This window comes from Euprymna scolopes, chromosome 11 (assembly GCF_053919585.1).
Source record: "Euprymna scolopes isolate OS-2025 chromosome 11, ASM5391958v1, whole genome shotgun sequence".
Taxonomy (NCBI): Eukaryota; Metazoa; Mollusca; class Cephalopoda; order Sepiida; family Sepiolidae; genus Euprymna; species Euprymna scolopes.
In genome coordinates, this window is record NC_136492.1 from 16,253,033 (window position 1) to 16,266,491 (window position 13,459).

The following is a 13,459-nucleotide window of genomic DNA, read 5'->3' on the forward strand; positions in this document are numbered from 1 at the left end:
ATATTTAGGTTTTAGCCGGGGAGAATTGGTGCAAAAGTATGAAAATTAAAGAAACAAAATTTGCCAGGTGAAGATCGAACAACGGCATTACGAATATGCATGCGTAACGTAATAGCTATGGTTCATGTTTTAATTTTTAGCCTTGCAGCAAACATGTCTTCATAGCTCAGGCATTAATGTCAAAGGAAAAAGTAAATTGTAAGCTAAACGTTTTGGTTTTGATTCTCAGTGGTGGTGCACAAGTCATTTTATCATAAACTTTTTAAATCATTACTATATATTGGGTTCAATCTATATATCTATATAAGTGAAAGTGTGTGTGTGTGTGTGTGTGTGTGTGTGTGTGTGTGTGTGTGTACATTTCCCTACACAATAACTCTGTCAATTTTCAGTCTACAGACTCAAAATTTGATATACAGGGTACTGAGATTTGGGAAAATCTATGTAATTCGTTTTCGGCCAGAAATTTGGCTGTTAAGGGGTCAAAGTTGAACGATTTTACCTTTGAGAACTTTACCAAATTCTTCCGACAATTTTGTGTCTAAACATTTGAAATTTTAGATATAGGTACCTTGGACATGGATCTAACTTAATAACTTGATTTGAGCCTAAAACAATAAATGTTAAGGGGTCATAATATGGGTCAAATTTTAAAAAATTGACCGCTTTTTTTTTTAATTTTTTTTTTGCTCAACATACACCTCCAAACACCCGGGTAACGCCCTGTTTAAATGTTAGCGTATATATATAAAAGTGAAATTGTCTGTCTGTGTGTATCTGTGTGTGTACATTTATCTACCAAACTACTCTGTCAATTTTCAGTCTACAGACTCGAGATTTGACATAAGGGGTATTGAGATTTTGGAAAATTTTTTTAATCGATTTTCGGCCAGAAATTTGGCTGTCAAGGGGTTCAACAATTTGATATCTGAAAACTCTACTAAACTCCTGCACCAATTTTGAGTCTAAACACTTCAAATTTTAGATGTAGGTAAGTTGGACATGGATACAACTTTTAAATTTATTTAAGTCCAAAACAATAAATGTTAAGGGGTCAAAATTGGGGTCAAAGTTAAAAAAAATGTATCTCTGCGGTCTCTACCAAATTACTCAGCCAATTTTTGATCTAAACATTTGAAATTTTACATAAAGTGTATTAAGAGATAGGGCAAGCTTTTTAATCGGTTTTTGGCCAAAAGTTTGGCTTCCAAGGGGTCAAAGTTCAAAAGATTTGTCCTTTGCGGTCTCTAGCAAACTATTCAGCCAATTTTTGATCTAACCATTTGAAATTTTACATAAAGGCTATTCAGTCATGTAGCAAGCTTTTTAATCAGTTTTTGGGCGAAAATTTGGCTGTTAAGAGGTTAAAGTTGAAAGAGTTGACCTTTGCAGACTCTACCAAACTCCTCCGTCAATTTTGGGTTTAAACAGTTGAAATTTTAGATGTAAGTTAGCTGGACATGAGTCAAACTTTTTAGTATGTATATATATATATATATATATATATATATATATATATATATATATATATATATATATATATGCACAGTTATGAACAGTTCATAGGGCCCAAGTAAAGCCGTGATGAACTGCTAGTATATATATATATATATATATATATATATATATATATATATATATATAATTTAAGATTTAACAGGTAAAAAGACCAGAAGAGTGTGAAATTGTTTTTAATAAATATTGCTATTTATTTATTTATCTATTTTACAAAGGAATCACCACTTATCATGGCCCAGAGTCCACTCGAGGATAAGGGTTAAAGAGTGTACAGTAGTCAAAGGGACAATATCATAGTAATCGTTAGAAGTGTACATTTTGTAAATTGAATTACTTAAGGGGAACGGCTCATCAAGAATTTGTGTACATTGGACTTGGAGACAACCATATTGTAGTCAGCTGAAAAGCAGGCAAACGGAAGAGAGTTCCACAGGTGTGCAGTTCCAAGAAAGAAGCTTTGTTCATGGAATCCACGTTTAGGTCTTTTTCTTTTTCTTCCTCTTATATGCTAGACGCCAAACACTGTAATCGGATATATAAACATCATTTTGACTTAACTCCAAGCACCTCAAATCATGACAAGATTTATCACCACCATGGCACATAAGAGGAAGAAAAAAACACACACACACAAAAAAAAACACAAAAAACAAAACAAAAAAACAAAGAAAATAAAACAAAAAAAATCAGCAAAAAAATGCACAAAAAACACAAAAAAACACACACAAAAAGAACAAATCTCCAATTTCCTGAAGATGAATATTTCATTATTCAAAAATTTGAAAAAAAATTATTATTTCCAACTTAAGTGTGATAGGCTTATTAAAATGCTAATTTAAACATAAATGTGACAGATCAACGAAAATCCTATTTCAAATTAAGGCCTAAGAGACCGACAAAACTGTGACTTTCAACTTCAATGTGACAGACCAACGAAAATGCTATTTCAAATTAAAGCCTTACAGGCCGATAAAACTGTGACTTTAAACTTCAATGTGACAAACCAACGAAAATGCTATTTCAAGTTAAAGCCTTACAGACTGACAAAACTGTGACTTTAAACTTCAATGTGACAGACCAACGAAAATGCTATTTCAAATATAAGACTGACAAAATACAAAACTGTGACTTTAAACTTCAGTGTGACAGACCAACGAAAATGCTATTTCAAATTAAAGCCTGACAGACTGACAAAACTGTGACTTTAAACTTCAATGTGACAGACCAACGAAATGCTATTTCAAATTAAAGCCTGACAGACCGACAAAACTATGACTTTAAACTTCAATGTGACAGACCAACGAAAATGCTATTTGAAATTAAGGCCTGAGAGACTGACAAAACCGTGACTTCAAATTTGAATGTGACAGACCAAGGCAAATGCTATTTCAAATTAAGGCCTGAGAGATCGACAAAATTGGGACTTTAAATTTGAATGTGGCAGACCAACGAAAATGCTATTTCAAATTAAAGACTGACAGACCGATAAACTCTGACTTTATACTTGAATGTGACAGACCAAGGAAAATGCTAGTTTAAATTAAAGCCTGACAGACCGACAAAACTGTGACTTTATACTTAAATGTGACAAACCAACGAAAATGCTATTTCAATCAAAACAATTAATGCATAAACAGAAATTTTTAGACGTATCTTAAAAAAACTCATTAAAAATGACTTATTTTAAATTTTAATTGCAAAATTATTGATTATTTTGTAAAACAATCAATAATTTTTCTTTTAAATTTGAAAATTAGTTTTGTATTCAAATAAAATTCATAGCAAAATTTATGATCAACTATCCGTTCTCGCCCAGCGTTGCCCGGTAATGATGTACAAGGTGGGGCAGAGGAACTTGCTTATTTTAATTTTTATTGATATTCCAAATAAGCAAGTTACTCTGCCCCACCCTCTATTTACTGTAGCGAACCTACTGTTATTTTTTTTATTATAGATAATGGCTTGAATTAAAGTTTACAATGATAAAGTCAAGTTTCATGGTGCAATTGTGCTTTAAACAGAAACATTCATTTTGAACGCGCCCCTGTCATATTAAAGAATTTACAGTTGATTTTATATGTCAGCTCTTTTGGCTTGTTTGGTAATAAAATCTTTTCAAATGTATTTGTGATGTTAGGCTGTGTAAGGCATTAACTTTAGTCAAAATCACTCGTGCCTTCTTTCATCGGATTATTTCAATTTTTTTTTTTTTTTTTACATGGGGGTCACCACTTATCAAGGCCCGAAGACCACTCAGGGATAAGGGTTATTGCGTGTACAGTAATCAATGAGATAGTATTATAGTAATCATTAGTATTGGGGGTTTTGATAGAGTGTCTTACTTAAGGGGGTGGTTTGTCAGGAGTTTGTTTATGTTGGACTTGAAGATGTCCAAGTTGTAGTCAGGTGGGAAACAGGCAAGCGGCAGAGAGTTCCACTGGCGTGCAGTTCTAAGAAAGAAGCTTTGTTCATGGAATCTACGTTTGGATTTAGGCACAGATAAAGAGTGGGGGAAATTATTGACAATAGTTTCAGCCAGACGGGTGTTTCTCGTGAAAGATGGCGAGGGAGGATGAGGGATTGGAGCTCAGACGAGCACCTGCCATGGAAATAACGATAAAACAAAGACAGGCTCGCAATGTCTCTTCTGTGGGAGAGAGGTTGCAGGGCAGAGAAAAGGGCATCCCCCACTAAACCACGAAGTCTATTTTGTACTCTGTCAAGGCAGGATAGGCTGTTTTTAGCAGCTCCTGCCCAGATGTGGCAGCAATACTCCATCATTGGACGTACTTGGCTTTTATACAGATAGAGAATTGCATTAGTAGTGAGATATCTTCTTGGGCGGTAAAAGGATCCCACCATTTTCCCAGCATCCTTAGCAACAGATTTGATGTACGTGTTCCATTTCAGATCAGGAGTAAAGGTCAAACCCAGAAGCTTGTCAAAACATGGAGCCTCCCCAAGATGAGAGCCATCCATTTCAATTGATGGCAGATGGGGATCAGAGCATTGATGATGTAAAGATAGAAGCTTGGTTCTGGATGAATTAAAAGTGACCAGCCACCTCTTCCCCCATTGTATCACGTGCTCAAGATCAGAGGAGAGAGAATTAGAGAGAACTTTGTCATTTACAGCCTTTGATGTGTTGCCATAGATGGTCGTGTCATCAGCATAGATGTCAACGAATGATTTAAGTATGTGTTTTGGGAGAACATTGATGTAGATCAGGAAGAGAGTTGGGCCCAGGATGGACCCCTGGGGGACTCCAGCATTAATACTGTGGGCCTCTGATTTCTGCCCATCAACCACTACTCTTATGAAGCTATCAGAGAGAAATGATTTAATGATTGAGAAAACATTTCCAGTAATACCGTAGCTGGAAATCTTGTGAAGTAGGCCCTTATGCCATAGCTTGTCAAAGGCCTTTGATATGTCAAGAGCAATTGCCCTGGAAAGGGAGCCTTTGTCGAGAGATTCACTAATCCTATGAGATATAACCGTTAGCACATCTGCTGTAGATCTTGCAGAGCGGAAACCATATTGCATGTCACTAAGAAGGTTGTTTCTGTTGAGGTGGTTGACTACTTCTTTATTTAATATGGATTCCAACAACTTACTCATGACACACAGGAGACTTATTGGCCTGTACTGAGAGGGAGATGACTTTTCACCTGAATTCTTAAATACAGGGCATACTGATGAGGTTTTCCAGGGTGTTGGAAAGCACTTCTTCTTGAGGCAACGCTTAAACAGTTTTGTAAGTATGGGGGCAAGTTCTGGTTGGAGCTTTTTCAGCACTATAACTGGAATGCCATCAGGGCCAGTTGCTTTACTGGAATCAAGGTTCTTGATTAGCTTGGCGACCTCACGCACAGATATTTGTATGTTGCATAGCGTGTTGTCTGTTATAGGAGGAAATACAATTATTAGTCATCAATACTTTTCGAAGATATTTTGATACAAAACCTATCTAAGAACACTGCCAGACACATAAAGTACATTTGTGTGAAATTTTATAAAAATCGATCCAGCCGTTTTCGAGTCCATAGGGAACGAGTTCACAGAGACGAAGACAAAGTTCCTTTTATATAATAGTAGGGATAGAGATTTGTTTGTTTCTTGTTTTTTAACGTTTTTTTATTTATTTATTTTTTTTCAAAAATGCAAGGTGGGAAGGAAGGCGAACAAGAGAAGTGGTGAGAGGAATAAAATGATGGTAGTAATTAAAAGAGAGAGGGAAGAGAGGAAGAAAGATGAGAAAAAGAGAGGGGGAGGAAAAGGAATGTCTTTTATGACTCTGTGAAATGCTTTGACTTTAAAATCCTTGAAAAAAATGTCAAAGTTAACGGATAATTATATTTTTAAAATAATATATATGCCGCTCCCCATTTGAGGGTACCAAATTGGCCAAAGAGAAAAATTATTCCCAACTCGCATTTTGGTAAAAATGCACGTTCGTATAAATTATTGAATTCATTCAAAAAGAATCGCTAACAAAAACAAATAAACAACATCAAAGTTAATAAAGTATACATTGTATAATTGTGACCCAACGGTAGTTAAAATAATGTGTGTGTATATATATATATATATATACCCTTTTTCGGGGTTAATGGCCAACTAGCACCGTGTGTGTTTGTATGTATGTATGTGTGTGTTGGGGTGGAGAGGGCTCCCGTAAGCCGTGGTGAAGGCAACCTTTCTAGGAGAAGCAAATCTCTGATTTAAAAAACCATAAAGCATAAGACCAGTACCTGCATTAAGCTGGTCTGCAGTTTAACTTGTTGCTGTCTATCTTGCTCTTGCTTGTTGCTGGATATCAACATTTTGAACCGAGAGAGAGAGAGAGAGAGAGAGAGAGAGAGAGAGAGAGAGACTTAGCTGTCATACAAAGCTAAGACTCTGTAACATCATTTGTGTATAGATACTCCCTCAGGCATTTCTCTATTAAAATGGTCCTGTGGCGATGGAAGTCATTTTGGGGCTCATGAACTTTAAGTGTCTGAGGGAGTGGCCCTCGTCTGACAAGACGTTACAATCATCATATATATATATATATATATTAGTGATGGGACGATTCCAATATTTTTCCTGATTCTGATACAATTACCGATTCCAGTTTTAATTCTTTATAAGTCTCCAAAGATTAAACGTGAAAATAAATCTTAAATCTATATATATAAAAGGCAAAATGTGTATGTCTGGCAAAGGCTTTTCTCGCACACGGTCCTGGGTTCATTAGTATCGCTTTCAACTGTTTATATACCCCCTATATCATAATATGTAGGATTTGGGAACGCGGGTCGTCTCTAGATTTATTTATGTTGACGTTTATGAGATTCGCGCTATTTCGCTCTGTCCCCTGTTTGTCCTGCATTTTAGTATAAATACAGTGAAAAACGTTGTGTTCTCGGTTCGCGCTGCTTTCCCCCCTTCCCACCATCATCTGGGAGGAAGTGAAAACTAAAAATAACGATCCCGCGATGACCTCATTTAGCGTCTTCCTGTCAATCAAACCTCTTTTATAAGCTTTATAAGCCTTAACTTAACACGCTAATCAATTACTCTCACTTGTGGTCGAGACCGTTAAGTAGTTGGCATTGGTTTCGTTAGTGGTTCCTGGGCCAAATGCATCATTGATATCACAAGCTGTCTCGGCAGCTTTTTGGTCTAGTTTGAACTGGAACAAGAAAATCGTGCGGATTTAAATTCTGTCTATGCTGTTGAGAAGCCTGCAAAAAAAAATGAATGAAGAGATTGAGAATGGTAACGAATAACAGGATTCGATAGAGCTAAAAACGGACTTCAAAATGATATATAATGCGACTATATATATATCAATGAACTAATTCAAACTAGACCAAAAAGCTGTCTCGACAGCTTTTTGGTCTAGTTTGAACTGGAACAAGAAAATCGTGCGGATTTAAATTCTGTCTATGTTGTCGAGAAGCCTGCAAAAAAAAAATGAATGAAGAGATTGAGAATGGTAACGAATAACAGGATTCGATAGAGCTAAAAACGGATATATAATACGACTATATATATATCAATGAACTAATTCAGAAATCTATAAATATAAAAGCGAAAATGTGTATATGTATGTACGTATGTTCGCTTTTTGTGTATGTCCGAGAAAGGCTTTTTTCCGAGAATCGATCGGTCGACTCACTTCTTCTTAAAACTTTTTATATCACGTCTAAATGATAATATCTACGAGTTAACAACGGGGGTCGCCTGTCTATTTAATTTGCTCGACTTTGAAAAGACAAATATTCAACATTTTTTGATCGCCGCATGTGCATTAAGCTTTTTCGTGTAATAAAAGCGAAACTAATTCTGGCGGCATTTTTCCGGAAACGTCCGAAAGCAATCAGCTTTGATAAATGTGGAGATCAGACAATTGCTATTCAATTTGGACAATCCCCTTTTTATTGGGAGCTGGTTCCCCACCCCCCACCCAACATCAAATAAAATACTGCCCCGCAGTCAAAGTTGACCCCATTAAGTATGGCCATTTTTAATACTTAAATAAATTCAATCATGTTTCCGTTACTATTTCGTGGTGGCCCAGTGGTTAACACCGCACATTTTTTTTTTACACTATAATTTCCAACTTCGCCTCAAGGGTTTGGGTTCGATCCTTCATACTTACTTACTTACCAAAACTTTCTTATTTTACCCCCCCCCCCCAACCCCACCCAACACAAACACCCGGGTGTTTTGATTTACCTAAAACCATACACACCTCCAAACACCTGCTAGTCTATAAATATAAAAGCGAAAATGTGTGTATGTATGTATGTATGTATGTATGTTCGCTTTTTGTGTATGTCTGTAAAAGGTTTTTTCCGAGAAGCGGTCAGTCGGCTCACAACTTCTTAAAACTTTTTATATCACATATAAACCATAATATCTACAAGTTAACAATGGAGGTCGCCTGTCTATTTAATTTGCTCGAATTTGAAAAGATAAATATTCAACATTTTTCGCTCGCCACATGTGGATTGGGCTTTTCCGTATAATAAAAGCGACACTAATTCTGGCGGTATTTTTCCGGTCGTGATCGCCGAAAATGTCCGAAAGCAATCAGATTTGATCAAATGTGGAAATATTTTCCTTATATCAGACAATTGCTATTCAATTTAGACAATCTCCTTTTTATGGGGAGCTGGTCCCCCACCCCCAACATCTTAAGAAAATAAAAATAAAAAAAGCGTTCCCGCAGTAAATGAAATACTACCCCACAGTCAAAGTTGACCTCATTAAGTAATTAAAACATGCACGTTTGTTTATTCTATGTGCTATGTATTTTCGGATTGTTTTACTCTGTTATGTTGTACTCACCTATTCGTAACACCCATCATCATCGTCGTCATGAACGTTGAGGATTTGTGCCATTATGAACGGGTTTTCATTTTAAAAACTGTGCAACCGGCGAAGCGAACGTTTGTTTATTCTATGTGCTATGTATTTTCGGATTGTTTTACTCTGTTATTCATGTTGAATTCACCTATTCGTAACAACCATCATCATCGTTGTCATGAATGTTAAGGATTTGTGCCATTATGAACGGGTTTTCATTTTAAAAACTGTGCAACCGGCGAAGTGAACGTTTGTTTATTCTATGTGCTATGTATTTTCGGATTGTTTTACTCTGTTATTCATGTTGAATTCACCTATTCGTAACAACCATCATCATCGTTGTCATGAACGTTAAGGATTTGTGCCGTTATGAACGCGTTTTCATTTTAAAAACTGTGCAACCGGCGAAGCGAATGTTTGTTTATTCTATGTGCTATGTATTTTCGGATTGTTTTACTCTTTTATTCATGTTGAATTCACCTATTCGTAACAACCATCATCATCGTCGTCATGAATGTTGAGGATTTGTGCCATTATGAACGTGTTTTCATTTTAAAAACTGTGCAACCGGCGAAGCGAACGTTTGTTTATTCTATGTGCTATGTATTTTCGGATTGTTTTACTCTGTTATTCATGTTGAATTCACCTATTCGTAACAACCATCATCATCGTTGTCATGAACGTTAAGGATTTGTGCCATTATGAACGTGTTTTCATTTTAAAAACTGTGCAACCGGCGAAGCGAACGTTTGTTTATTCTATATGCTATGTATTTTCGGATTGTTTTACTCTGTTATTCTTGTTGAATTCACCTATTCGTAACAACCATCATCATCGTCATCATAAATGCTCCGTCATGTATATTCCACATGTACGTGTATGTGTACATGTGTGTGCATTTGTACATACATGCGTGTATGTATGCATGTATGTGTATATGCATGTTGTCATGTGTGTTTGTGTGGGTTCTTTTGTATGTATGTTTGCGTGAATCGGTTTATATGCATGCTTGTATGTGTACGTGTATATGTTTATTTCGATGTATGTGGGGTGTAGATGACTCCCAAAAGCTTTGTTAAGGCAACCACTCTGGGTGAAGCAAATCTCTGTAATAATAATTTAAAAAAAAAAAAATTACAAAAAAACAAAAACATAAAGCGAGAGACCAGTACCTGCATTAAGCTGGTCTGCAGTTTGATTTGTTGCTGGCTATCTTGCTCATGCTTGTTGCTGGATCTCAACATTTTGAACCGAGAGAGAGACTTAGCTGTCGTACAAAGCTAAAACTCTGTAACATCATCTTTGTATAGATACTTCCTCAGGCATTCGTCTATAAAAAATTGTCCGTGGTGATAGAAAAATTGTCATGCGTGTAGCCCTGAAATGCTGGAAGCATGTAATAATTGATCTGCCATCATTCTATATATGCATATGTGTGTGTATGTATGTATGTATGTATGTTAATATATGTATCTATTTATATATGTATATATGTATGTGTGTATATATTTTTATTTATTTATTTATTGTGTATATATGTTTATGTGTGTTTGTATGTGTATATGTATATATATATAGTTGTGCGTATGTATGTATATGTGTATATGTATTTATGCACATATATGTATGCGTATGGATGCATATATGTGTGTGCGTATGGGTGCATATATATGTATGTGGGTAACTTCATGTGTATACACGTGTACGTATTTGTATGTGAATATGTATGTATATGTGTGTATGTATTTGTATATGTTTGTATATATGTGTATGCATATGTATGTATATGTGTGCATGTGTGTATGTATATGTTTGTATGTATGTGTTATATGTATTGTGCATGTATGTATGTATGGATGTGTGCATGTGTGTATGTTTATGGGTATGTATGTGTACGTATGTGTGTATATATATATATATATATATATGTATGAATGCCAAGGACCGTCTTTAATGTCATCTCTTCTTGAGCGTGTGGATTCGCTGGCAGGACTAAAAAAAATATAAAAAAATTAAAAAAAAAAAGGTTATCTTCAGGCTCATGGACTTTCAGTGACTGAGGGAGTGGCACTCGTCTGACAAGACGTTCAATCATCATGTATGTATGTGTGTATGTTTGTGTGTCTGCTAAATATCGAAAAATTGGCCAAAAAACGTTAATTATTTCACTCTGAAATCAACACTTTTCTACAGGGGGTGTCAGCAAAAACCATCCTCTCATGACAAGATCGGTTCTATGCATGCGTCAGAGGACATCATAACCTGATTTAGTTTAAATATTTGAAGAACTGACACAATTTCATGTACGTCGTGTTAGCTCTGTTGGTTAGAGCGTTGAGTTATTATTTAAATGTTTTGGGTTCGAATCGTGGTGTGAGATGTTTTTTTTTTCGATTTTTTAAATTTTAATATTGAAGCAGGGTTATTTAAGCCATTTTTCACGTAACGTTCGTTTTTCTGCTTTTTTTTTTTACTTCGCTTATTCTTAGGTTTTCATTAACACCCACACTCTACAGACCACACACACCTCAAAACACCCGGGTACCCTCCGATTTTTAAAATTTTAATATTGAAACAGGCTTATTTAAGCCATTTTTCACGTGTTTTCTTTTTCTTTTTGGTTTTTATTTTTCTAAAGTTTTAACGTTCGTTTTTCTGTTTTCTTTTTTGTTTTTGTTTTTCAGATTTTTACATTTAACATCGTTCGTTTGCCTTACATTAGTTTTTTTTGTGGTTTTGCTTTGATTACCCCCACCCCACCGCCCGGGTATCCCCGCTTTATTTTTCAGATAAGTTTTAACGTTCGTTTTTCTCCCCGCTAGTAGTTAAATAAATTCAAACACGTTTCCATTAGTATGTCGCGGTGGCCCAATGGTTAACGTCGCACGTTTTTTTTTCACACTTTAATTTCCAACTTTGCCTCAAGGGTTCAGGTTCGATCCTCATACTTACCTACCAAAACATTTTTTTATTTTACCCCCCCCCCGGAGTATTGATTTACTCGAAACCACACACACCTCCAAAACACCCGGGCAATGCTGGGTACCCTCCCCCGCTAGTGTATATATATATAAAAGGCAAAATATGTGTGTGTGTTTGTGTGTGTGTGTGTTTGTATGTCTTGCAAAACCTTTCGACAGAGGCCACGGATTTTCGCCTTTTCAAGTTCGAACCTTCCTACGACAAATATAAAAAAATTGGCTAAAAACATTAATTCCTTCACCCTCAACCAGACGCTTTTTTACAGGGAGGGTAGTAAAAAATTGTTCCTTCATGACAAGATAACGCCAATGATGTCGTGGATTGAATCAGTTTAAATATTATAAAAACTGACCCAATTTCAGCGACCCTTTCTTAGCTCTGTTGGTTAAAGAGCAGCGTCATTATCTGAAGGTTGCGAGTTCGAATCGTGATGTAAGATGACATTTTTTTTTTTTTTTGTTTTTGCGATTTTTAGTCACGTGTAAGCGACTCTATAAGTCACTCCAGTCAGTCGGTCGATCTGTTGGTCGGTCTGTCCGTAATACTTTTGTGCTTGCCATTTTTGGTTAAAATCAAAGGTCTGTTGCTAATAGATGCTGTTCTTAGCTTTTTAAGCTTTTCTTGGCCTTTTGGCCAAGATCAAAGTCCCCAGATGTTATAGGGCCTTGTGCCTAAATTTGTTTTATCTTTTGGAGATTTTACTTTTTAAATTTTTTAATTTGATATTGAAATTGTTTTAATTGTAATTTTTTCTTTAAATGGGATAAATTAAATATCAAGATCAAAGTGTAGTATCTGTTCTTACTACATGCTGTACTTATGTTTGTAACTTTGTGATTTGTGATATAAAGTGGGGGATCACTTTTCTGCATTAATTTAATGTAAAATGATCACCCACTTTAATCCCTGTCAGTCTCAAAGCCATTCAAGTCATTCTCCAGATCATTCAAGTTGTCTTTGAATGATTACAGTTATTTTTAAGCATCAAGACATTCTTAAGGTCATTCAATTCATCCTTAAATTCATTAAAGTCATTCTAAGTCATTTACTTTTTATTTATTTAAGTCATTTCAGTCCATTTTTCGGCCATTTTAGTTTATCTTTAAGAATTTCATGGCAATCCTACATTCACGTATTCATTCATTACATGAGAGCATGCGACTAATGGCTATCGGACTTGTTTTAACAAGTTTCAACATCATCCGCTTCACATTCACCGATTTTTTTACACCCCGATTTTTTTACACCCCGATTTTTTTACACACCGATTTGTTTTACACACCGATGTTTTTACACACCGATGTTTTTACCAACCGAATTTTTCATTTATTAAAACAGTTCGTTCTTTTTTTTTCTATCATGTTCGCTGTTTTTGTTTTTTTTTAAATTTTGCTTTGATTTACCCCCTCCCCAATACACACACCTCCAAACATCCGGGCAGTGCCAGGCATCCCCGCTAGAAGTAACATATATGAGAAAACAATATTGTTTTTGCACCAACCTAATACTTAGTTCACTAAACGTTATCATACCAAATTTCAATCAGGTTGGCCCAGTAGTTTCTGAGAAAACCATTACAGTAAATGTCGTATTGTGG